This window comes from Corapipo altera, unplaced genomic scaffold (genome assembly GCF_003945725.1).
Source record: "Corapipo altera isolate COAL_440 unplaced genomic scaffold, ASM394572v1 112, whole genome shotgun sequence".
Classification (NCBI taxonomy): Eukaryota; Metazoa; Chordata; class Aves; order Passeriformes; family Pipridae; genus Corapipo; species Corapipo altera.
Genome location: NW_020884899.1, coordinates 865981 through 893452, shown reverse-complemented (window position 1 = coordinate 893452; position 27472 = coordinate 865981). Strand labels below are relative to the sequence as shown.

General features: G+C 40.4%; 1 long non-coding RNA gene across 2 annotated transcripts; it reads right to left on the bottom strand.

The window, feature by feature from the left end:
- Positions 1-1506: 1506 nt before the first annotated feature.
- LOC113949865 lies at positions 1507-26490 on the bottom strand. 2 transcript variants are annotated; one of them, XR_003528590.1, is made up of 6 exons: positions 26256-26490; positions 22579-22670; positions 20887-20982; positions 9065-9350; positions 2237-2461; positions 1507-1606 (listed from the first exon to the last, which is right to left on the bottom strand). It is a non-coding gene; the product is annotated as an uncharacterized LOC113949865 (long non-coding RNA). The 2 variants fall into 2 exon arrangements; XR_003528589.1 differs by having other exon boundaries at positions 22579-22666.
- Between the last annotated feature and the right edge of the window lie 982 nt (positions 26491-27472).

Below are 27472 nucleotides of genomic sequence, written 5' to 3'. Positions count from 1 at the left end.
CTAAATAATTCATCCGTCCCGGCGCTAGTTGGCGTTGGATAAATCAGGATGACTGTTCCTCTTCTACCAGACTGGCGAACTGCAGAAGGCAGCTGATGCCCAAGATGTTATCTACAAATCAGTGGCAAAATTGGAAGTCTGAAGTCTGTGTTGTGTTGCTTCCCAAGCCTCTTTTGTCCCTCTCATCGAGGGCCTGTCAGAGATAACACCAAGAACTTCCATTTGTCACCACTTCCAAAGTTGGGTTCTTCCAGATAACTCTCAAATTAACACCCCACCATCACAGAGGCCACTTGTGTGACTACTGTGACTCCATGAGTGATAACAGCACAAATTCACTTGAAAGCTGTATTGTTACCTTCTAATGCATTGGAGTACATAAAGTCCATTTGGAAAATAAGTCAATGCATTTTGAAGAAGTATCGATTTCAGAAGAATGTTTTCAGCAAGACTTCCTGCTGTTGAGAAAGTTAAAACTCTGTGAAAAAAATAAAGTCCAGGTTGAGATGGAACCGTGGGGTTCAGGTGATCTCAATATATCTGTGATCAGGACTGTGACACTGTAGTGATTGTTCTTGAAAAAGGCATCTTCACCACCAGCCTTACTGGTAACTCTTGCCAGTAAGTTCCTTAACACTTAAAAGTTACTGTGTTTGCAGTAAAGTCACTGAACATTTAAAATTTAATCAGTAACAGCTTGCTTCTGTTTAGTAGAGATGCTTTAAAAATCCAAAGTCTCTATGAAACAGGACTTTGTTCTGATTCAGGGTATACAGCAGACTCCTTGGAGCAAAAATTATTCCCTTAGTTTGACAACTTGAAAGCATACTTGCTGCCTTCTACCTAGGAAATCATGTTCTTAAGGGTTTAAAAATTGTGGTGCTCAAGTAATTACAGTACACGTGACCTAATAACATCACCAACTTTCTTCAGAATCTCCAACCCTAGTTCAAGCAAGCACTCCTTTGTGTCTAACTAAAGGTGGCAAAACTACAGACTGGAGAAAGGTTTGTAGTGTTGTGATCTTAAATATATATTAAATTGCAAATGTAATAAGTACTCACAAAACAAGAAAATGTAGCTGATGAACCTAAGATGAAGCAGCTGAACCTAAGTATCATAAGGGAATTCTTTTGTTAGCTTCTTTGTAATGCAGATGTTGCTTTTTAGTGAGCCTGGGGTTTTTTTAATGTTGAGCTAGTGAGAGTCCTGTGTTTAGCTAGCAGCCAATACATTGCCAAATTTCTGTTGGTGTAACTTCTCAGTGTAGTAGGTTACAGTATAATTATATAGCTGACAGCTTATTGTAATTTCTTTATGTTCTCACATTCCTGCCATCTTGGGATCAGAAGGACAGAAGAATTCAGAGGAAGAGTTCAAGAATAGCGAAATAATGACAGCAGAATTAATGGAAACAAATGTTTCTTCAGGGTCATCAGTTAACCAGTTCCTATGATGGTGCCAAGGATATGCTGCTAATTTTAGGCACTGTCTTTCAGAAGAGCTGTAATTTTCTTATGGCTAGTTATCTCCTGTTACCATCAGTGTTAACCCTACTGGCTCAGTTCAATTCTTCCTTGTAACTTCAGTCCAATTATATTAATTCCTACAAAAGATTGAATGGGATGTGCATTTAGTGAACTGTTGTATAATGGTGCTATGCATTGTTTAATATAAAATACATCTCAATTCTACATAAGTGAACCATAACATGAAGAAATGCAACACTGGTAATAACTTTATAGTTTAAATTAACCTTTATCTGTGAATTCTACAATACACCTTTGGTTCTTTTAAATTTGAAATGAAATTATAATAAAGTTTACATATATTCACTTATGTAGGCAATAAAGGGTGTTTCAAATTGCCATAAGTTATGGATAAAATATGTGTCATATTTCATGTCCTGATTTTTAAGGAAATTTTTTTTAACTACACAGAGACATTAAGAGAGCAACGGTTGTTATCCCACTTTGCCTCAAACTAACAAAACTTCTCTTCTAGACTTGATTATATGGCAACATATCATAGTGTAAACTTTTAATCCCTGAATAAAATTACTTTTTAAATCAAGAGAAGCTACAGGAAGATGATTATATGTATCTGTACAACATTTTAAACTCACTAATTCTAGGGGACAATGAGGAATGGAAAATGATGGGATACAGCAGTAATTCTTCAATTCCACCTCAGTAACCCTGCAAAGACACACCAGGGAGGACACAGCAAAGCTTACCTTAATATTTTTTTTTAATAGATGGTGACAATCACCCTCCACACTGATGAAGAGCATTGCTACCATTTCAGCAAGCAGGGCTCTTGCTGTGTGACTGCACTGCCAGGTGAGGACCCCAGACTGATGGATGCCACTGGCATGCTGAGTCTCTGCTCCACAATGACACCACAGCTTGGAATCCAGCTTTGCACTGAGTTGGATATAAAAATTACCACTGTCACGGCCCTGGAAACAAGATATCCATGTGTCTCATTTATACAAACGTTTCGTAAATTAGTAGGAACTCAGTTAATGACTCCAGCTCAGTCACCTGGCTCTGCCAAGTCTGGAGCAAGGGGTCATTAGGACCATGTCTGTTACAGTGTTTGGGGCTGTTCCAGGAAAATCTTCCTGTGGTTTTTAGAACAACAACTTCCAAATCCCTTTATTCATGCAGGATAAATTCTCAATGGTATTTCATTAATTCATGCCTAAGAGCATTAATATCTCAGTGTATTATGTCATCATCAGTCTCAGCCGCTCCCCATCAGAGTCCCTGGCATGGGAAGGGATCCCAGCCTGGGGCAACCTGAGTGCTTCAAATGCTGCTGGAAAGCACAAAACCCTCAGCTCAGCAGCAAGGAGATTTCAAAGGACCATCCCGTATAATGCACCAGCTGCTGCAGTCATCCTTCTGGGATCCCAGATGCAGAAAGTACATTCAGAGTAGGGAGTTCCATAAAGAAAATCCTTCTACAGCAAAGTTTGTGACCTGGACCATTTCTTCCTTGGGTGCACACCTCCTTCTGAATGTTGGAGCAGGAGCCCTGGCACAATGGAGACTCTGCACTGCCAAACAGTTTGAAGTTAGACAGCAAAAAAACATCACTGAGCCCAAAAACATCAGTGCATATTAAAAGCTCTGATTCCCAAATGGAAGGCAGCAGATTAGTACCTGTATGGGCTTTTCTAATGGAGCAGCAGGATCTCTGCAGATAGCAGTGAACAGCTATCTGGAATAACTGTTCCAGTCCTCTTGTAGCATAAGAATTGTTTTAAAATAACATAATGCTTTTGAACATTCGGCCTCCATGATTGCTTAACAGAATGATTCCCAAAGGTTAATGAGGTTTTCATGAAAATAATCCATTTTAACTCTCTTTAAATACACCTCTTTGCTGCCTTTTTTTTTTTTTTTTGCATTAGCAATATAAATAGAAGCTTCTTAGCTTGTATTTTTCACACCACTCATTGTTTAAAATACTTCCCTTTTGTTTCCTATTACTTAACTTCTTTCTAAGCAAAGCCTTGTTTTCAGCCTCCTCCATCTCTCTAATCGTTTAGTTGCCAGTCTCCAGAATTACTTTTCATCAGTATGGTTTAAGAGATAGGGCAAGAAAAAAATTATAGGTGAATTGCTGATTTATATGTTGATTTATGAATGGGAGTTTTATTTTCTATTCTGGGCTCCTCCTGGCCCCCGTGGTCTCACACCATGTTTTGTTTTCACAAGATCCCTTCACAACACACTGTCCCACTAGGCTGATCATAGTAAATACTGACCTAAATAGTTATGGTTAATTTAGAGCCCTGCAAAGCCTACAAATACTTCCAATTATTCCCTTGAATGTGTGCCCAGCCTTGCATTTGTCAGCACTGCATTTCATCTGCATCACACTGCCCATTTATTCACTTTGTTAACCCAGGTCAATCACAATCTTCCCTAGTTCTGATTAACTGAAGTCATTCTCTGTGAACAGCAAACAGTGCCACCCCTCTGGCAGCATGTTCATCCCCATTTTCAGATTGCACCAGTTGAGTGGAGTGTTGGGGCACTATACCATTAGCCTTTTGCCATGCTCAAAAAATGGAACATTTAATCCTACTCTACCTCTTAGTTTCTAATGCACAACTACTTTAGCTCTCATTTCTTTAAAACTCATTTGCTTTAATGGCTTCTTGGTGGGGATATTTTTATAGAGGACTTTCTAATTTTTAAATCCAAATAAATTACATCAACCATTCCCTCTAGTCTCAACAGCTGCACGATTGACTTAATTTTAGTATGTTAGAGAGGCACAATTTCCTTGCCCTAAGCAGTTACATCTCTTTTGGCAATGTTTTCTCTGCACTTCGTGCTTAAATGTGGATCTGCTGGATGTCAAACCCAAAAAGCACTTCACTGTTCAAAGTGAAACTTCAGTGGAATTTAGGCACTGAAATCCCAGGTACAACAGGCTTATCTCAGGGACAGAACTGATTCTAACCTTGCAGACATGTATATTTTTGTCTCTGAAGACCTTTTCTCATCCCCAGTTTGGTGTCTGTGTTTGCAGCCGTGTGGTCACAGCAGAGTGAGCCAAGGCAAGCCAGGCCCCCTGAGCAGGGTCACTGCCTTGCTGTGCTCACCAGTGCAGCCTCTGAATGCCACAGCCCAGAAATCAGGTTACAAAGCAGCTCCCTCCCTCCCCTGCTGAAGCTCCAGCCCTGACAATGACCACAGCTGGTCTGGAGATAAGGGAGAAGCCCCTGAGTCCAGGAAACTTTGCAGTGTAAACACCAGCACTGGAGCTCCACAGCACCCACGGATCTGCCCACCCTCCAGCTGGAGCCCTGCAGCAGGAGCTGCATTTGACAATCTCTCCAGGCCTCTGTGACCCCAGTGTATCCCTCTGCTACGGAAAACAGGCTGTGAAATTTCTCTCAGCTCTTTGTTTTTTAATCCCGTGGCAGCTGAAGGCTCTGAGGGGTCCTGACTCCTGCCTGTACACATTCCAGAGCTCCAGGGGTTTGATGTCCACCATGCACAGGGGGCTGTGTGAAGCTGCAGAAGGGCCACACTGTGCCATGTTCAGTGCCCTGTGAGGCTACTGCTAGAACCCTTCCTGAGGAGAGACTCACCCATAGCTGAAATGACCCAGGACAGGGTTATCTCCATGAAAAAGCCCAAACAAATGCAAGTTTATACAAAATAGTAAAGGTTTCCAAGCACATTAGTGGTAGCTGGAAGAGCCTGGACTTTTTTCAAAAGCTGAGGTGGAAGAAGAGTACAGACAGATGGAGAAGAAGATAAAAGGCCACTATAAATCAAATGAGGTGCAGGATTATTTTTGCCCTTTCTCATTGCTCTCCATTACAGCACTCCTAGCTGCTGCCCCTCCAAGGCAAGACAGAAAAATCTCAGTGGTGTCAATCTGTCTGGGTAATTTGACAAAATATTTCAGAGAAGCATTTCTAACTCTTCAAACTTGTTGCTTCATGTTTATGGCCTGTCATTGCCAGATCACAATATGCTTACAGAAAGCAGTCCAGGAATGTATCATTTCTAGCATGTCTTGAAATTTTCAAAGCACACTTTCAAAACCTAATTTAACCAAAACAACCTCCTTCAATGGACCAAAACTCTTACCACTCACAAAAATCATGGAAAATTAACAGTCAAAACTACCAGCAACAGAAAGTTGAGGAGAGACTTGCCTTAGCATAGGTTTCCCATAAATTTCCTAAAGCCATGAACACACCCTTCCTTGAGAACAAGGCTGATTCAAGAAGAGCTGTTAATGCACAAGTGCTGTACTCTCTCCTCAGCAGCACTTCAGGGATCTGCTCTATGTCCAGTCTTAGAAGTTTTAAAAATATCTGCAGAGACAATGTTCGTCTCATATTTAAAAGATCACAGTCCTGAATGAATACTAAAATCAAGCAAAAGTATAAATAAAAGTGACAGCCATACATAAAGGCTAACCCACAGCTAAGGACAAAACTGCTCCCCCAAAGTGCTGTATACTTTGCTGAGGACTTTTCATCATCCAGTTCACCGTGAGCACACAGGAGTTGCTCTTAATGCAGATGCAGAAAGTTCAAGAAACTAAATTCTGAATAGTCTGACAGCTAAAGTAAGCAGGTAGCTGCTGCAGAGGGTTTCTTCTAGGTCTCAGCAAAAGTTTGATGCAGTTAACCAGCACTTAGGAGATTACTCGGTCTCCCCATGCCAAGAGAAGAACATGTTACAGGCTGCTTATAGTTATAAGTGTTCTAATTAGGTCAACTTGATTATTGTTCCGTGGTTTGATAGATTCTGTATTTAAAGTAATTTCAAATACTAATTTTTAGACCTTTTCCGTGAACTAATAAATCAAGTGCAATTTACTCATGGAATTATTCTTTTCTTTCTTAATGCTTCTTCCCCCTGGCTTGTAACTTTAATTAGAACCTGCTATCTGTTCACAGTGGTAATGGTAACAGTTGTCACTAGAGTACAGAGGCAGAGATTCATCTCATAGTGGCACTTTGACATTAAAACGTGACAGTCTTGCTGGCTATGCATCTGTGAATACCATCCACTAATGCTTTATTTCCCTGCCACCCTGAGCTCCACACTCCAAACACTAACAATCTGATTATTTTTTAACCACACAGTAATGCATTTTCAAAACACTAGAAACTGTGCAAAAAATAGCTTCATTTGAAGATAAATACCTGCCTGAAAAGGTTATCCAGCCCATCAAGATTTCTTTCTTATTACCATAGATTTTCCCAAGGCAGTATTGTTTCTTGAATAATTATTGATCTAAGCAATTGTGTGCTAAAGCAGTCTGATTCACTCGTTAAACATACACACAGAAAAGCACTTGGTTGCCCTGGTAAAAACAAACAACTCCTCTTCTTTCTCCCCACTCCTCAACCCTTCCCTAAAATATGATGATTATGTTGAAATGTAATCAGTTAATATTTGATTTGCATTTGTCAGGAAAAGGAAGCATCAAATATATTTCTTTGAAGCAGAGGAATTAGGATCTGGAAAATCGTCCAAATAACGCTAGCCTTGTTTGGTTTGTTTCTTGACACACTGATTTATAAGTTTCAGTAATTTGAAAGGAATCTTCTAGCAACTAGCTGCAAGCAGTGAGCTCCCAAAAGCTTGCTAACCTATTATTTAGATAAACTTTTCCTTCCAATAAAAACTAACTCTTTTTTCATCATGTGATATAGAAAATTGTATCTGATTAAACGTATCGGGAACAGAACAGCTTTCAAGGTCTCTGTTCACTGCACAGACACAGACAGACTGCTCTTGAAATGGTCTGCACCCCTTGTGTAGGAGTCAGCAGCACCAGCTGGGAACAGGGCTGTGAAGGTATCCTTTAGCAAATGCTGCCATTTAAAGGACCTTTTTTCTTTGCACTGACTGATGTACTCCATGAATGGGATAAAGTTGCATTTAGCCTCCCAAATCTACGGATCTTCAGGCACACAGCACCACTTGCTTACAGAAAAGCTGCATTCTGCTGAATGAATGGTGACAGTGCTTAAAACAGCCAAGGGAAAGTGTTCCTGCATATCAAATATTCAGTCTTCAGTGGTCCTCACAGACAGGACAAAGGAATAATCCAAAGTGTCTCCAGGGCAGTTCAGCACTGTCCCTGTGTGCCACTCAGTGCAGTACAAGAGGTTATACTCCTGCTGAGGAAAAGTGGTAACTCCAGACAAATGAAGGCTCAACAGCTGTGACTCTGCAGCCTGGGAGTCCTGGGTGCAGGAGGCACCAGGGCTTCTGCACAGCCTGCTCTGGTTCCCTGCCCATGGCAGGGGAGGTGGAACTAGATGACCTTTAAAGTCCCTTCCAACCCAAACCACTCTATGATTGTGACTTACTGAAAGCATTCAGTTGAAAAAAGCCAGTACTGGGAATGAAATTTAATTCACTAACTCCTACATTTGAGAGATCAGGAAGATACCTGGTCACCTTTGGTGAACTATGGAAAAACACTGTGGCCTCCTGATACAACCCTCTGTGAATATTTTTCTGAAATACTGAAAGATTGTCACAATCATCCCATTGTAGTTATGAGTCAGTACACAAGCAGGAGTTCTGCTGGAACAGGGAGTAGCAGAGCATGCAGGATATGCCCAAATAAGTTTTTGCCTCAACTTATGCCAAGACAAAATTAGCATATTTTGATTGAGGTCTGTGAGATTATTCCAGTCCTGCACCAGTTAACAGGAGCAGAGTGAGCTCTGCTGGCTGGTACCACCTATTTCCTGCCATTCCTCTCTGTTGCTCACCCCCTCTGTTTTATTACCTTATCACAGAGCCAGTGCTGTTCCACATCCATGCACTCCTTCTTGTAGCATCACTGCTAAATTTAATGCTCACTACTTAATCAATTTTCTCTCAACAGGTACGGAATAATTGAACAGTTGGGGGGTGGGGAATGACAAGATTAAGTGTGTTGTTTCCTCGTAGGAAACAAGACAATTCACCTATTTATGTTTATGCATAATTCAATTTATTCCATTAGCCAAATGACCCTAAGAGTAAAGAAATCCATGTCAAGCCATCCAGTTGGTAGAAAATAACAGGTACCCTGTGCTCCAAGCCCAGCACTGGGCCACAATAAATAACATTTTCAACCAGAAGAAAAGTGAAGAGAGCAGAGGACAGGAACTTTTGCAACATATTTCTCTGTTGCCACGTTTTGTTCTGCCATCAGCAGCAGATTGCTGTTCATGACAGCAAAGCCCACAGTGAAGCCCTGGCCCCAGTTAAATCAATGGCAAAAGTTTTTGCTGACTTCAGTGAGCCTGTGATTTCTCTTCTGAATCATCAGGAGAATCTTTCTGTATTTCAGTTTGTTGATTGTTAGACTCGGGTACCGGAAATTAAAAATAAAGGCAAAAAATACCTCAGTTTTTCAAACTCATTTCCAACCATGGAGAAATGCTTTGTTTCTCTCCCCCACGTGTAACCTTCTCCGGATGCAGCCCCCCAGTAAGTGCTGCCTCACAACAGAGCACTCGCTGGTTTTCGCCCACTAGATCAATACCTGTCTGAAAGTATTTACTCACCAAAAGGGCTGTGATCCTTCTCTTTGTCACCCTTGAACTTCTGTTCTGCTCTTGAATTTTTTTTGCTTTTTGACACAGGTTCTTCTTTTATTTCCTGGCTCTTGCTAGCCTCTAATAGGGTGTTTTTCAGTTCTTTGCTCTTCTTTGCTCTGACATTTATTACAGAGTATACTTCATAGCTTTTCCACTTGTCTAATCAGAGGGTTGGTCCAGCACTGAAATTGCAGCTGTTTTAAAATGCTACCTATAAACACACACTTTATCTTCAGTTCCTGTTCACAGCAGCCTAAAGGAGACAAGAGGATGATGATCAAAATAGGAAATGGAAAAGACTGATGGCAGTCTTGTTTTATAGAAACAGAAGAAGAATAGAAGGGCAAGCAAGACATCCAGGTAATCCACTCTCTATCGGAATAAGGCAGAAGTTATTGTATCATACTTCTGTGAATGTATTCAACCAAACAACCTATATTCTGACTAGCAAAGACTAAAGTGATGAAAGAAGCTGGAATAAAAGGATATTAAATAAGCCCTGGATAGTTGACTGCAATATTCACAGCCTTTGGAATCCCTTATCTTTCCTGCAATTGGCCACTGACACACCATTTGTCTTTAGAGGAGCTTGTGCTTTCGTCCAGCTGTCTGAAAAACAGATAAACCATGTTCACAGTCAGCAGAGACTTAAAACCTGCATTCTTAAAGCAGTATCTGGAGCAAAAAAAGCAGTCCTTCACTTGCTCCAGTCCAACTGAAAGCTTTTACAGAGATGGAGATGCAACAGGAAAATTAAGGCAGTCACCCTCCTGACATCTCAGGGTTGATGTCCCTGCTTTGAATCAGCTGGGAAAGATTTAACAACAGAAGCCTCATCTCCAGGGAGAATGAGCCAATTGCAGCAACACTGGGTGCCCAGAGCACATTGCCAGTGCCCTCTCCTGGGCCCTGACACAAAATGACCACCAGAATGCCTGGTTTGGGAATGAGTCTCACAAGGGAGGTTTCTTTTACTGAGTGCCACGAATTTTATGTAACATACATCCCATCTGAGAACTGATCTGCTACAGCTTGTTCCAAGAAGGGGAACAGTGTCTCATTTCACATTCCAGACAGCACAATCTTTACCTCTGCTCTGACCTCACTTCTCCTCATGCTGATGTGCTTCCAGAGGCTGCTAACCTCTGTTCTGTTGCACAGAGGTAGCAGCATTTACAGCCCAGATTTTGACATGAGACACATACATGAATTTAGAATAAAACTGAAGGGAATCTCTGTCAATGTAGCTGAAAGAATATGAATATCTTTTTTTTCCAAAGGTATCATTTTAGCATATCTTGACACAAAATGGGAACCTTGACAGTGCTCTCTTACACAACGAAGTGTATTAATTAATTCACTTTTCCAGATTTCTAGTGGCAGTTACCTATTTCAACCTTAGCAACTAGTCATACTGATATAATTACAAAGAGTACATGGTGCACAGTGTATGATCAGAAGCATATAATATACTTGAAGTGTAAAATGCTCCAACAATAAAGCTACAATAAAAGTATTGTTTAGTTGTTGGCACAACTGGTGCATTTATAGTTGCATCCAAATAGCTCTGACTCTCAAATGAATGCCTGTGCATATTTTTTTTCAATGTGGTGCATATTGTTTTTCACTTATTAAGCCACAGGTTAAAGCCAGAAAAAAGAGTATTTTGAACTACAAATATATTGTAGCTTCTACTGTTTCATGGGGCTTTTTACTGGAGGGGCGTGTAGAGGGGATAATGAAAACCTTTTACCTATGCATGTCAGACACATGATGAACAACTGCACAGAAACAAAAGACAACTCCCTTCCCAAGTAAATCCTTGTATTTTCTGCTCAAAGTCTACTGAAAGATAAGTTGATACATAAAACCTGAAATGTCATCAGTTTTTTTTCTTCCATCATCCTTCTAGACTCCAAAGACAACTGCAGTCAGTGTGCACATGGCTTTTGATTTGAACAGGTATTAGGTCACCATTCTGCTGTTACTACTTCAGACTCTTTGTGCTCTTATTTGCTACTCTGGTGTTCTACCTCATCTAGAAGTGTGGACTGTAAACTTTCTGGCAAGTGACCACATCTTTCTCTGCAGGAGCAGAAAGGACAATAGATGATGACAACCTCAACACAAACAATGATGTGCCACCCTTTGCATTCACTGTCTGACACTCCAACAACAAGGTCTGTGCAGCCTCAGCACCTGCTGCAGTTTGCATAACAGGAAGAGTTCGTTCAGTCAGTGACTTTGCCAAAAAGAGCCAACAGCTGGGGTCTTACAGAACTGTGAGAAGATTAAATGACGTTGGAGCAGCGTGTGTGGGGCTCAAGAATCCTTTCATTACATAGCACTGTAAGAGCAGAGCCAGGCACAGCACCATTTTACACAGCCTCGGGGTTTCTACACGTGTCTACCACAGCTGCTTTCTTTCCAAGCTTTCTCTCTCATTCCAGAGCCAGGAGCAAACCCAGGTAAGTGTTACCAGGCAGGACTGTGCTCCTGGTTTGTGCTGTTCTCTCTCTAAGCTTGTGCAGTAACAGTGTCCAATGCAACACAAACGACTCAAAGCCCATCATACCACTTGTAGCCTGGCAGCTGTGCAGACCCTTTTCTCCTCCAGCAATAAAATGTCTCAGTTGACCTTGTATTAGCCTGGTTTTAAAAGAGAATTGCAATGAGAACAGTGTCATATCAGGCCCTTCATTCTACTGCTGTAGAAATCAGTATTGAAGTCAATGCAAGTTCTACCAATGAATCTTTAACTTTGCTTAAAACTTGGTTTTTCACCACTTGTCTGCCACAAGCCATCACACCCCCTGCCCTCCCCAAAGAAATATTAAAGTTAATTAGTTCATGTAAGATCTGGTAAGAGAGAAATCCCTGGCTTTGGATTTAAAGGTAGCTCAACCAATTTGATCACCCAAAACTTGAACAAAAAATAAAACATTGCAGAACCTATCCACAGACCACTAAGAGACAAATTTCAGTCCTGCAGGGCTTAAGACTACATTATTAATAGTGTTCTGTAGGTTACCAGCTGATTTGTCCATATTATTTCAAGGTGACTGCATTTTTATGTAGCATATGCCTGACACCATGGGTACCATTACTGCTACCATGTAATGCCAGTTTTCATGGGTAATTAATTGACAAATGACAGCCAACTCCTTCTTAGCTGCTACATAAGTCTGTTATTAACACATTTAATTCAATAAAGAGTGGGATAGTGCAAACCACAGTGAAGGGCAGAGATCAGTTTGTTCAGTCTCATCCCTGCCTGCTGCAGGAACAGCTCAGTGCTCTCTTACTGTGGGTCACCTGCACTCAGGAGAAAACCAGAAGTAAAACCAACACCAGCCATTCCTTTCCCAGAAGAACTTAACATTAACATGAGGAAAGGACAGAAATCTCAGAGGCCTATCCCTTAAGGTTATTCCCTGCAGCTGCAACACAAAATATGAGGAAAGTGAATGCTCTGAACACAACATGAGCCCCTGGAAAATAAAAATTTACCAAAGGGAAGAGGGGTGACAACAGAGCAACAAAATTCACAGAAGAAGAAATAGAAACAAAAATTTAAAAAAATAAAATAACCAACAACCAAACAAACAAAAAACCAAACACTGAAGCATGCTGACTAGGGAGGGTGAGAATTTTAATGATGCAGTAAAATAATCACAAGTATTTGTCCAGTAAGAGATTTAATCACAAAGACATAATGGCACTGCAGGAAGGATCTGAAACAGATCCTCCTTCTGTGGTGTGAAGAGCAAAGAGCTGCTGGACGTCTTTATTGTAACTGATTTGGTGTATTTTAAAGTAAACCAATCCTGCCAAATTTCTAATAAAAATAATCCATTCACCACAATATTACAGAAGCTCCTTTTTACTTTTATGAATCCAAATTCAACTTTGAAAAGGGGCTATCTAAAAACATTTGTTGTGTTGATGCTGTTGAGAAGAGGTTTCACAACAGCTGCATAAAACTAATGTAAAATGAAGTTATAACATTAACATATGGATTTCTGAAGTGTGTTAGAATTATACTCACAATGCCAACTACAAGTCATGTCCTTCCCTGGAAAACTTTTAAAGAACATCTCCCCTAAACTGTCATTCCATAACTAAAAGATGATACAAAGCTTGTCTAAATGTTCTTTATGATAAAATAAACTGAATTTATTGACCTTCTGACAGAGGCATCTCCAAGAGGAATCTATGTGACTGAGTTGTTGGTAGAATGCCAAAATGAAAGAGCTACATTTTCAAAGGTGTCTTTAGGTAGCTAGATAGTTTTAAAGAATTTACTGCAATGAAAAGCTATCAGCCACATTCTTGACTGAGTCTTTATTACAGTCCTGCTATAACATTGTGGCATTATTGATTAGAAATTATTGTGACTTGACTCAGATTTAGGAATACAGTCAGGCAGCTCTCTAACATCAACCTTGTAGAGCTCTTTAGTGATTGTTTCAATATCAAATGAATAAATGATAACTGAGGCAAGGAATTTCAATTAATTGCCTTTTTTTTTTTTGCTGTACCAGCATTTCTTTGATGAAAAACGTCAGAGTTTTGAGATTCCTGCTCAGAACAGAATGAATACAGATTAGCTGCAATTGTCTTTTCACTTCTGATCTCAACTTTGAACTCTTGTTTTACCTATATTTATTGAGATATAAATCAGACTCTCTTCTCATGTACATCTTCGAGCTTGTGGGGAGGTTCAAAGTCACAGTTATCCTGCTATATTAATCCACAGAATACAGATAAATTTAATGTGTACCTACTGGTGCAGTTTAGAAGTGAAGACATTTGGGAGAACACAGAAAAATCTCCCTCAAGACTTTTGTTTTAAATACTTTTCCAGAATGATGAGACAGATGCTTCCACTAATGATTATTTTGTTTAACTGTTCATGGTCTCTTCCCTGGAGCAATTTGTCTGAAGAGAGACTTGGACAAGCAAGTCTCTGGTACCCTGCACAGATGAAAGGCTGTGAGCAAAGTCCTTCTGCAGAGAGAGGAGGGACCAGCACAGGCACAGGCAGCAAACTGGGGACGAGCTCTCTGGGGCAAGTTTGTTTGAAAGCTTTTAAAGAGTTTTAAACAGCTGCTTCCTACCAGGCCCTTTGCAGGCTTCGGCTCCAGGAGCAGCTGGGAGGAAGCCACAGCTCAGATCCACACTCAGGGCAAACCTCCAGGGCTGCCTAATGAGGGTTGGGATCTCTGTGCCCCTGTAAGACACGAGGAGCAGCCAAGCAATAAACAACTGGAATAATTCTGTGCTTAAACAACGGTGTCTGGTGTCATTTTAGACACTGAGTGAAGACATCTGCCCAGAGAGCATCCCAGATGGGACTTCAGGGGACCATTCTAAGAGACAGAGCAACTGCTATTGTATGTCTAATTCCTTTAAACAGAATACAGAAATTTACAGTGTCTCCATATTTATTAGTTGAGGCCACGATCCTTAAAACATCACACAATATTTAATATTAATCACCGCAAAATTATATGCAAAGATAAGGATTTGCACTCCTGCTGATTTGAAGACATAGTAAAATATGTAACAGGGCTTGTGAACCTCACAATTTTCAGAAAATCCAAAAAGCTTTCATCCATTTAACCTCATCTTAGAACATCTTGCCTCTCAGATATTCTTCTGTTAGAGACACACAACCTTATGAAGGGGTTTGGCAGAAAAAAGGGAGATATTAAAACCTTTGGTATTTTATATTCAAATACATTATTCTTCTACCAAGCAAGGAGATAATGGTAAAAATCCTTTTATGTTTGTATTTAATTCTGTGGTTTTAATTGGAAATATTGTGAATTATGAGTCTTCATCTCTGCTTCAACCACATCTGTATTCTTAAAAGCATAAAATAGTTACCATGCAAGTGCTATACCATACTATACCATACCAGAGGAATTCTGTCAAATTTAAAAGAACATACTACAGTTCAGTGTCAAAACTAAATACAACATATAAATACACATCTCACACCTCTTTTAAAGTTCCAGCCTTTATTCTCAAAACATCAGTGGCTTTTTTAATGTCCATATCTGCAGAGACTGTCACTTCCAAAAGGTCTGGTACACACAGAAGTGGAAACCTACAGAAGGGTGATGGGAGGGTGTACAAAGTGGTACCAAAGGAACAATTCCTCTCTGAAGTCCCAGCAGAAATGGAAGACGAGTGTTTTAGAGTAACTCAAAATCTTATCCTTTACCTGCTCAAAAAAGACCCAGATCAATCCAGTCTCATAATACAGAGTTTGGGGATGAAAAATAATCCTCCATGAATGTACTTGCCTGTGCTTCTGGAGTTGAGGAGCAGCTGGGGAGGAAAACACACACTGGTCCTCTCCTTGCAGGCTGTCTGCTTTTAGTGTCATCTGAGTCTTCCTCAACCAAAAGCAAGTATTTGAAGGTATAGTTTTCTATTCCAATCACCCTCTCTAAAAGTAAGGGATTTAGAAGATGACAGCCAGACCCACAGGCTGCTCTGTAGCTCCTGCAAACCACACCATGGACACTCCTCCTGATGCCAGGGGAGCAAGCTGGGAACATTGGGTTGGACTCAAACTTTGCTCTTCATCATGAAGCAGAGAGGGGTCCTCTGGGAAAGATCAGGTGTGCTATTGCCACCCTCCAATATATTTAGGAACGACAGGAAAGAAGACAAGACTTTAATTTGCTGATATCTTGAGAGTCTCAGTTTTCATTTCTATCCTTCTCTTCTATCTGAATTTTATCCATTACAGTGTGGGAAAATTTTTAACACCAATCTTGGGCTGCAAAATAAATCCTAGGTCAGAAGTATTGATTATTTGGCTTTCACTGCTGACAGTGTCAAATAGCTGAAGAAGATGAAAACCTATCTTGAAAGCATAGTTATGAAGGTTATTTAAAATAAAATAAAACAAACCCCTGAAATATCAAAGACAACTGTAAGAGAAAGTGTTGGACTGTACTCAACATTGCATTGCCACTGGACTTCTTGAACCTGTGTCAAATGCTAGAAATAAATTTACCTTCAGCTGCAATTGAGGATTCCTTTTTTTCAGATAACATTGCAGCCAGATAAAAGCAGATCTGTCAACTTTACAGGTGGTAGGAACTAAAAAATCATGGCCATCAAGGAGGCTGGACTTAAACCTTCAGGAAGATTTTTCAATAGGGATGCTCCTGTTCTGAAGGAATGTGTCTATTTATGCTACAATCATTCTGTGATATGTTGTCTGTGTTTTATATGACACTTTTAGAAATATATCAAAATACATCTGGTTTATCTTTTACTGAGTTCTGATGGATTATCAGAGGTACCTATGCCCACTGTATGTATCTATATATATAAATAGATATAAATATATAATACAAATGTATACATTACTTTGGGATTTACCTCTTTTTTTTTCTTTTTTTTTTTTTTTCCCAGGGAGAAAGTAAATCTATTACAACAGCAGAAGGTAACTTTCAATTCCAACATCCACGAGTTTCCAACCGACCACTTTGTGGCCAAAAATGCCACTGTAAGAATCCATTTCATAACAGTGGAACACTAATTCTGAGCCACAAGAGGCCACCCAGCAGTGCCTGAGCTGATGTTCATCCCACGCTCACAGTGGATACAAGTGTAGGCAGCTTTCAAGTCGCCTGTAGTTCAACACAACTAAGTGAAATTCAGTGGTACATAAACCACATACAGGCTGCTGACACAGGACTAACATGTGCTCTGCACATAAAATACAAGCTTGCTGCTGAGCAATGAAGAAAGTGAAGGAAGAAAATACAGCAAAGAGCAGAAATGAGGACATTTCTAATTAATATGGTGGTTTATCAGCAATTTCACTTTAAGATACCAGCTCAGTGGTCTCCAGAGTCAAGGTTTCTGCTTTCACTACTGAGCTGCTGTTTGGATGAGTGTTTGTTGCTGTTCCCAATTTCATCCTACCTCAAACAGAAGCTTCCATGGTTGGTAGCACTGAAAATACAAATTAAAACTTTGAAAAGTTATCTTAGTGGAAAATATTCACTCATATACCACAGCTTTGGTTTGGGTCAGGCTTCCTTTGACAGTCTCAATTCAACATTTTGTATCCTAGATTTTCCATTCTCCAGACTTACTCTTAGGGGCACCATCACAGGTTCACTGGGTTGCAGACTCAAAGGAGCTCAGATGATCAACGTAACTGTACCACATGAGGAGGATGCTCCCAGGACAAGTATATCTTGCACCCTGCATTTCCACGAATAACAGCTACCTCTGAATTAAACAGCCAATTGCTGGGAGCTGCACAGTCACACCACTGGGCACTCAGATGGACTCAGCAACTCTGCTGAGGAGCAGAACTGCCTGGCAAAGGCCCACACCACAGACACTGTGCCATTCCTGACACTAGCACTGTCTCAGTTAACTTTGTACAGCATCACTCTGCAACACAATTATATTTGTGTGATTATGAAATGGCAGAAAGGTCAAGGGTTTGCTGCTGATCAAATTTAGAGGTCAGCACCAGACTCCACTGTGGTCGACTTCGCACAGTCAGTCTAATGAGGCTGCTTTACCTTCAGAGCAATTTTTTAAGCAATAGAAATGCAATCTACTGAAATAACTGTCACAGAAGGATGCAGTAAAGTGTTCATGGCAGCATAAATGACCACTTAGGTATGGAAGACCTCGTCACCTCTTCCTAGGTTTCCTAGGCTCAAAGTAAGTCGCACATACTTTAAATCATTCATATGAGAAACTCAAAGTTTGAGTGTAACCCTCACTGTCATGTAAAAATAAAATAAAAATATCTACATCAAGAGGATCATCAGGAACTCAGCAGAAGCTGCTGCTTTCATCACATTTTAGCATTTCTAGAACAGGCTACTGGATCCTAGCCCAGGCTCTCTTTGAGCTTACCAGGAGCTCGGAAACCCAGTCTCCCCTGCCTTGGGGAATCATAATAGCCCTTCTGCTCTTCAAAGTCCATATCCTCAGGAAGCCAGAGTTGTACCTTTGAGAATAAGAGGAGCTAATAAGGAGCCTCTGCACAGGCTGTGAAATCAATGGGACTAGTGAGACACTGATGCAGGATTTTGCCATTGTAAAAACAGCTGTTTCTGTCTCCAGATCCAAACTGAGCTCTGTGACATCCCAGCTGCTACACCTGATTTCAGAACTAAACTCTCCATTCAACTGCTGCCTCGTATACAGCAAGCAAAGATCACAGAGCTAATAAAAATTACACGTCAAGCAGCTGTACTAATATGGTTCCCATTAACTTCTCTCCCCTCTGCCCCCCAAAAGCCTTCTAACTCCTGGTTTCCTCTCAGCTTGTAGTGAATTGTGCTGACACAGGTAAAGAGGCAAATAGCAGCAACCATTTGCTCTCTTGCACTGATTCTGCCACAGAGAAGCACAAACAAAGCCTTCAAAAGGCCTGATCCAACCCCTGTCTGGAAAGCCAACCCCATTCTCACCAAGCACATAAGTAACACATGTCTAAAGAAAGGTCAAACATCTGTGGGTAAGACGTACATAATCCTCCACAAACCCACCAATTCATCATCCTCGAGCAGATAATATAGATATTTTACTATTAAGGATTTAATTTCTTAGTTCAGCTAGGAATTTACATTAGTTCCTCCAGGAAACCTAGTGGGGGAGGGAATTGTGAAGGCAATAGCAGAAGCTGCATGTGCTTAAACCACTTGTGTAAATCTCTGTACAAAGCCATACATCCTGAATGCTGGGGGAAGGCAACTGTGATAGAGAGCATCTGGTTTGGGAGGAGCTGCAACACAATGAACTCTTTAAAGTGACAACCCAAGTATGGCAAAGTGCATTGCTCAGATCAAGCCCACATGCTACTGCTGTTAGGAGATATGCTCCATGGAAAATGAAAATTAAACTGAACAGTTTGGCAGGGTGGAAATTTTGTGAAAATTTCTTACTTGTGTGGAATAAAGAAAATTAATTTGAACACGGGAGGAGAAAATAACTCAGAAAGTGATTTAATGGTCCTACAGGATGGTCCAAACCCTCAAAGCCTCCAAGATGGGAAATATTTAGCATTCCACCACTCCAAAAAATCACTTTCTTGGACTAAAGACCCTGGGTCACAGGTTATTAGAAAGCTGCAAGAAAAGGATGGCACTGCAGTAGTCTGGGTGCTGGGAAAAAAAACTTTCTGTCACGTGTAGGCCAAAAGCAGCCACATACAAAAAAAAGAAAATTGAATTTGGGGAGATACAGGCCTGCAGAAATATGCTGGTTTTATCTGTGCTCAGGTAGGAGAGAAGGAATGAGGAGTGGTCAGACATTTGGGTTGTGCTGTCAGAAGACGTGCTGTAGCCAGGCTTCACAAGGTATTTTTCTCAGCTTTCCTTGTATCATAAGAATAACAGCAACAACAAAGAGAACAACTAGGAAAGACTCAGCAAACATGGCACTGGGGCAGGAGAATGAGGTGTCATACAAAATAAATAAAGAGCAGTGAGCCAGACCACATCAATAATGCAGGGCAGCAGGAACGTCCAGGAGTGAGCCTGTGCAAGGCTTCTGCAATTAAGAAAAGAAAATCCTTTGACTTTGTGGCACATCTCCTGAGATGCATATCCCATGGCTACAATTAAAAATATTGTTTGGCTTGGTTGACCCTTTCTGTACACATACCCTGAGCTTTTAAAGTATTTGTTTTTTAAGGTGAAAGGAAGAGATCATGATGGTAAAAGAGGTCAGGTCTAGAACTGAACTGAACTGAACTGGAAGTTGCTGTTGGCAAATTTCACTTAACTTTTTTTTTCTGAACTGCTAACTTGACTGTTAAAAAAAAAAAGAAAAGACAAAATTATTTTCTTTCAAGGCCAGATTCATATTGGTTTTTTTCTTCTGGTTATCAGTAGGTTTAATTTTAGTAATTTGATTTAATTAAAATCAGTCTACATATCTTTTCAGCTCAACACCTTCAAATGTTCAGAACACAGATGGACATCCAACGACCAGGAGGGCTCTCACGATGGAGCCTAAATGCTCTCACAGCTACTTACAGTCATGCCCTGCCTTTTCCAACATTATCCACAAACTTTGCAAGACTATCACAAGAAAGTGAGAAGCCACAGGCAACCATTTAGTGAAAAATAGCAACATACCTCTGGTTTTCTCTCTCCATTACTCAGTGACCCACAGCACTGGGAGCAATGTGTGTAAAACTACATCTCTGGCACAGTGCTATGTGTTCCCTATAGCCTTCCACACAATTCTACACAAACTACTTGAATACATGGATTTATTTATATCTGAAATTGGTATAAATCAACCTAGCTCCAATAGAGCTAATAGAACTATACTGATTTATGCCAGCATACATTTTAATTTAAAAAAAGTTTACCGAGCCACAATTTGATGCAGAGACATCATTGATTGTTTTCCCTTTCTGCAATCTTTCTTCCCTTATGTAAAGTAACAGCAGAAAGTTCACAGTGAGGAATGTAAAGTGGCATGGGCACACCAAGAAAAGGAATCTGATGTTCACAGAAGATGTATAATAGTGCTGATCATGTTCATTTTATAAATTGCTTTTCTAATCCCTCCATATTTCTGTATTCCATCAACCAAACTAACATCATTAATATTACTTAAGTTTTGAGAGGTGTAGATTTTCAGAGGCCATGGGTTTCCTATGAGAGTTTATTTTACAAAAAGTCTCTTCTTTTCCATTATACTGAAAACTAAAAAAAAAAACCCCAGGCTGATTATGGCATTCCATCATATAAATATGAACAACAGAGAAATACCTGTCCATTGGTCTGGAGGTGTCTGGCCTTCCACTGCTCACCTTCCCATGGCATTTGAATGCACTGCAGTAATCACTTCTCAGTTTTTTCTCAGCTCTTGGAAGACAGCATGTCATGACCCAATGATTTTTTAAAAGGAATTGAAAAAGTAAGTCTGAATAGTTTGAGAATAAATTACTCCAACATGAAACGAGCTCTTATTCACCAATACTTACAAATAGCTTAAGCAAAGATAAAATAATGTGTATCGTAATTAATATTTTAATTTGCTAAGAAAAGCTAAATAGTGATTAAACCCCTTCCCTTCCCCCTTTCCCTGATAATAATGAACGAGGCAGTTTCCAGAGAAGCAGAGCAGCCAGGAGCTTAATGTGGTTGATTAAGAACATGTTTCCATGGTGGCTATTATGTCCCTCTTTAAAAGACGAAAACAAAACCGAGCCTTATTTCCTTTTAGAACTACAGGGTTTCTTCTGTCTTCATGAGACAGACAACAAGAAAATGTTTAGGGATAATTAAAGGCAATTAGGCTCATCAAGGCTCATTTCTGGTCTAGCTCCACTTCTCTTCCCCACAATGAGTACTAATTGCTGCTTCAAAATAACGAGTAGCATGGATTACTTTTTTTTTTTTTTTGTACTTCCACAACAAGACTATTTGGTCATTACCAAATTTGACAGTGAGAAGAAGTGACTCCTGATTAGCTTTTTGTTTGCTTTTTTAAAGATTTATACAACGTCCTATTGAATCTGATAATAGAGAATAACAAATTAGCACACAGCAATTGTGTACTACCTTCTGCTAGAGGATCTCCAAGTTCTTTTCAAACATTAATGAATTAATTCTCCATACTGTTTGTATAATGGGTATCATCATCATAACTTTGTGGACTACTGAACACAGACACAAAGAGGTTGGGTGGCACATTTAGTGTCACAGTCAACATGTTATGATGTTGGTTTCCTGTTCATACACAATGGAAATATTGGCTTGTTTGCCATAAACATGCCCCCTGTGTACCTTCTGTTACATCTGGGTTTGATTCATTGACAGTCAGGTAATTTAAGGTATTCAAATGCCTAAACTTCAAAGAAAGGTTTCCAGAGGGAAATTAATAAAAGGCAGATATCCAGAACTACATAAAGAAATACTCAAGTGCCTCTATATTAAGTGTTGCAGGAGAGGATATTGGGGAGTTCAGTCACTGGAAGCAGAAAAGGTTCGTTACCACAGCTCTAGGATTATGAATTCCTGACAGAGCAGCCCTGACTGCTCAGCTCCCACAGACCCCCTCGTGTAAAACTGCAACCCACCTGCCCAACCCAACAGCTCTGCAGCCCTGGAAGCACTTGGTTCACACACACACACACACACACTCCATTTTTCCACTAGAAAGTGTCTTTCTTTAATGTTTCAAAGTCCAGAACAGCCAAAGAAGAAACTTGGAAGAATCACAGAATATTCTCAGTTGGAAGGGACCCATAAGGATCATCACATGCATGACTTTAGGATTTTGGACATGCTTTCATGACTTTGAACATTCTCGAACATAAATCAGCATTAATCAACAACACTCCAGCACTCAGACATGGCTAAGATTGCTTGCATGGACAGCACAGAACAGACTCAGCTGACACACTGATTTCACTTCTATGTACTCAGCAATTTGTTCATGCATCACACATCCAGCACCTGGGAATGAAACAGGTGCCAAATCCCCACCAAAGTCCAGTATGGACCCACAAATTAGGCAACTGCTTGATCTTCTCATCTTCTAGACCTGTCTAGTAAATACAAGCAATAGGTTAAGCTTCTCACAGACCAGGAGTGCTCATCCATCACATGTAAAACCTGGATACAATGCTCTGCCTTGAAGGGACTTGGCCTCACCTGTCCAACCTCCCACCCCCTATTTAAAAAGTCATGAGGGGGAGGAAAACAGTTACATAACTCTCGTTGAAAATGTTTTGTTTTGATAAACATTTAATAATTAAAAATAAAATAAAGAGCAATACCTTTGCCACTTGCAAACTGCCCTCAGTGCCACCTGTACCCGTGCTGGTGGCTGGCACACTGTTTCAGAGGCAAGAGAAGGGCCCAGCTCCAGAGAGGATGAGGAGAGGAGCGTACCCAGTCTGACACATGCTGGCTGACTGCTCTGGCTACACAAACACCACGGGGTCAGCCCCCATTCCACTGTGCTGAGAAGGGGTTTGGGATCCCAGCATTTCCCAGACATGACAACACACACAGGTCACTCCAGGCAGCCTCAGTGGCACAGGAATTTCCTGTATCATCACCTGACCCTGTGTCTGTGAAAACCCACCCAACAGCAGGATCGTGCTGCTACTTTGCTGTCTTTCACAAACACTGTTCACAGCATTCTGCAGCTTTCAAGTGTTCCAATTCTTCTCTGCTCCCCAGTAACTCAAGACATAGGATTATTACTGACATTAGTTTAGCTACACCTACTTATGGTTTCTTTAGGGTCTTGAACAACAACAAAGGAAACAATATGGACACCAGGTGTTCTGCAAGTCTTTTAGCTGGTACCTTAATGTTCATATGGAAAGGGATTACATGCAGTTTAAATAGACATGGCATTACCACTTCCTGTGGTGAATTTCTTCAAGTTAAAGGGTTTATTTGGTGCAGAAAATGATGCATTACAACAGACACAGTGCAGAGAAGCAGCCTGGTTGGAAATTTCAAGCAGTAAGCTGTGCTTTTGTGCCATGAAACAGGGAGGCTGAGAGCTGCAATCTCTGGCTCCAAGCACAGCTGTCTCTGCTGCTATTCATCAGTCTTTGCTCAAGGTAAATAAGAAAGACCATGAAAAATGTCTTGGCTGTGATCAGACCATTTCTCTCCTAATAATAAAAATGAATGATCTGCACAACCTTTACTGGTTCAACCAAACCCAAGCAATAATTAAGTTGCTTAAATCAGAATGAATTTTCTACCCACTTACATCCTAGACCTCAGTGTACCTTCGTTCTTCCGGACAGTTGTATCTCCCCAAAGACATTAATATAACTTCAAATGGCCTGTCTGAGAAAAATGGCACAAACCTTGCTTTGCAAGTTTGCATATGAGAGTGTAGTATATTTACAACTCTCAGTCAGGTGTGCTTTAGGATGAAAGCAGAATGATTTTCTTTTTCTCCAATGAACTTCAGTGTATTATACAGGTATTGTGAAAGCAAGAAGAACCCACTTGGATTTTCTTAATAAAAGGAGTATGATTTAATAAAAGAGTATAACACCTCTTAATGGCCAGAGATGAGTAAGAGTTCTTGCCCCATTTCAATAAAAGAAATATTTCCCTCACTTCTCCCAAGCTGCTCCCATTCTCAGCCCATGCTCTTCCACACCAACAGTGTCCTGGTGCAGCCAAAGGATTGGCTACATGGGGCACTGGATTCTTTTGGTTCCATGTCATTTATAACCAGGAATCCCATCTGCTTTTAATCCAAGACTCCCTGAACACCACATGGTGGAAGGCTCTGTGGAATTTGCCCTGTGCAAACCCTCCCATGGTTCTGCCCCCTGGAGTGCAGGATCCAGGCAGGTTTGTACAGAGTCAATCTGCCAGTGTTGGTGTTCTCTGGATGTGCTGCTGAGCTCTGCCCAGTTCACCCACTGCTTTCCACTGCTTTGGAGGCCTTTTCTAGCAGAAGGTTTATGTTTTCTGATGATGACAACTTGAGGTCTCCTTTTACTGTTTTAACTGCTACATAAGTGTAATTCTTTTGGGACAAATAATCAAAAATCCTATTACTGTTCTCCTAACCAGGAATTCATTTAAGGCTCAGATATTTCGATGTTTTTATACCCCCAGCCTTTCAGCCCCTGTTTCACACCTCCAGCAAAGCACTGAGCATTACCCCCAAGCTGACTGTAAACATCATGGCATTTTATTCTATTACTTTGACATGGGGTCCCTATGGAAGTTCATGAGGAGGCATTTTCAAGACTCACATCACATGAATCCACTATTCTAAACATTCTTCCCTTCCCTTGCCTTTCTTACGTGTCCAAATCAGTTTTGCTCTTCATGGACTGTCGTGGCTGTCACATCCCCACACCACGCAGAGATCCAGGACAATTTGGGCTGTGCATGCTTGGTAGTGTTCTTAAAAAAACAAAAACAAAAACCAAACCCCACTTTCTATTCTGCTTCTCAAAACAATTCTTTACGTAAATATGACCTTTGTACTTATGATGAAATGCATTTTTGACACCTTTCCAAAAGCCTGTGAAAGGGACAAGTAACATATTGCCATGCTGTAATTAAGGGTAGGCATCCATATTTTATTTAAAATGAACGGGGATTTTAGAATAAAGGCTACAGGACATCTGGTGCCTCTCACAGAAATCCCCCATACTGGGAGACAAAGCACATATTGATCTATCAGATGGAGGCAGTACAAAAAGGGCAAAAATTATAATAACTGGGGGAAAAGCGCTTCAGATTTTTGCTTCTAACTCCCAAGTAGGGTACCTCCATTTTTTATAATAGGTTTTACCATGCATTTTTACTTTACCAATTAATATATTCTAGGGATGGAGAAGCTGGGTACAATATGAGTAGATACACAGCAATACAGCAGGAGTGATTTACAGCATATAATTTCTGTGAAACAAATTGGCACCTAACCTACAGTATCTATATTTTTATCTGTTTGAAGGAGATAACATTGTTTGTGAAATACATCACATTTTTTATCTTGCTGTAAAACAGATTTCCCTTGAAATGACTGGCTCCTGTATCACTTGTGAATGGATGGAAGAAATGGAAGAAACGTAGCATGAGAGCTTTCCTCCTCACACATACAGCCTTAATTTGACTTCATCTAGTGAAACAACTCTATTATTTATAGTTCTTGAAGAGATCCCTAGCATTTTATTTTTAATTTGTCCATGATCAGAATCCAGATTACGCTCCACGATTATAATGTTGATTGCTGAAGTCACTCATATATTTCAATTGCAATTATTACTCAGTCACATATGAGTAATTACTGGGAGAATTTCCTTTAATCCTGAAACTTTTCTCTTCAGAGGCCCTTTCAGCCTTCAGCTTCTAACTCAGTTAAATGCTGAACTTTTATTCTGCTCCTCCTGTTCTTCCCTGACAGTTTTACTCTTGCTGTTGTTCTCAGTGAGTGGACTGGTTTCAGGACACATTTGAGAACATTAACATCACAACATGGAGAAGGTGATGAAAGCTGTTACAATGTAAATTCTGTTATGTAAATATTTTTCCCCATTTTACTATAACATCAATAAAGGGAAAAAAAAAGCCCAGAAATGCCAAATCTAATAGCACTAAAATAAAATTAACAGAAACCAGTTGGAAAGACTTACGAATTTAGATTTTCTTCCAGTTTGCTTTGGGATTTTAATTTTTTTCTTTAAAGATGGATCTATCAGTCAGAAATTTGAAGTGACCATCCATGGAAAACTGGAATGGAAAAAGAAAACATGAAAAAAAGTGAGGGAAGTCTTGAGGCTGCCCAAAGGTACCACAGAAGAAAGCAACCCACTGCATTTCACTGAGGTGAAAGTGTCAGAGGCCAGCTCTTTCAGTTTGTTTATTTGGTTTCTTAAACAGATAAAGAATTTTGGAGGGTGGGTACAAACATATCAGCTGAGTATTTTGCATATACCCCTGATTAGTCAGGGCAGTTATTTAAATTTGCAGCCACAAACAGAATAATTGCAATATAAATAGGCACAGAGAATTCTGAGCATACCATGCATAATTAAAGAAAAAAAATTGGCCAATTATTTCTTTCCTGATGAATTTTCCTTAAGGAACAACAATCTTAGAAACGTCTATAAGCATTACAATTAAAAATCAAACCAAAACAATTCTTCTATAACTGATTTTTTTCTTTCAGGATAAAACAGGCACAGCCAGTGTAGTACTTTTCTTGCTGCCTCTACTCTCAAGCTTTCCCAGGATACTCTGTCTAGTCAGACCCCATTAAAACCATCAACAAATAGAAATGTGTTTAACCTGGATTTAAACCCACAGCCTGATCCAGTGTTTGAGATCTTGGCCAGGAATTTGTTCCACAGTCACCATCCACAGTGACTGAGAGGTCAGAGCTGCTTTGCTGCTCACAAGTGCAAACACAACAGCCAATGTCCCGGAGTTCACTGCCTGCCAACTGCGAGGCCAAGGTTTGTTTTCAGCAGGGCAGGAAGATTAAAACAACTCAGGAAACTCGGCCAGAGGACAGGGCTGAGCGGAGCCTGCAGGAAGTAATTACTCTGTGCTACTGTACTCCCTCTGCCTCCCTGCACTCCTCCACTTCTTCATGTGCTTAATTGTAAATCACCCTCCACTCCCGGGGCTGGTTTAGTTTTCCTGGTACCAGCGAGCCAACCCCAAAGTGCTGGTGCTAAATTCCAGTGCCAGCACGGGATGTGCCCGAGCTCCAGAGCGCTCTGAGCACTGGGGCTGGGGACATTACAAAGCTCGTTAAGGTAAAATCTTCTTTGTGTTACATTTTTGCCATACGTTTTACAAAAATCTACCCCAGGGAGCCAAGGGGCAGTTGCTTCTTTATTACATT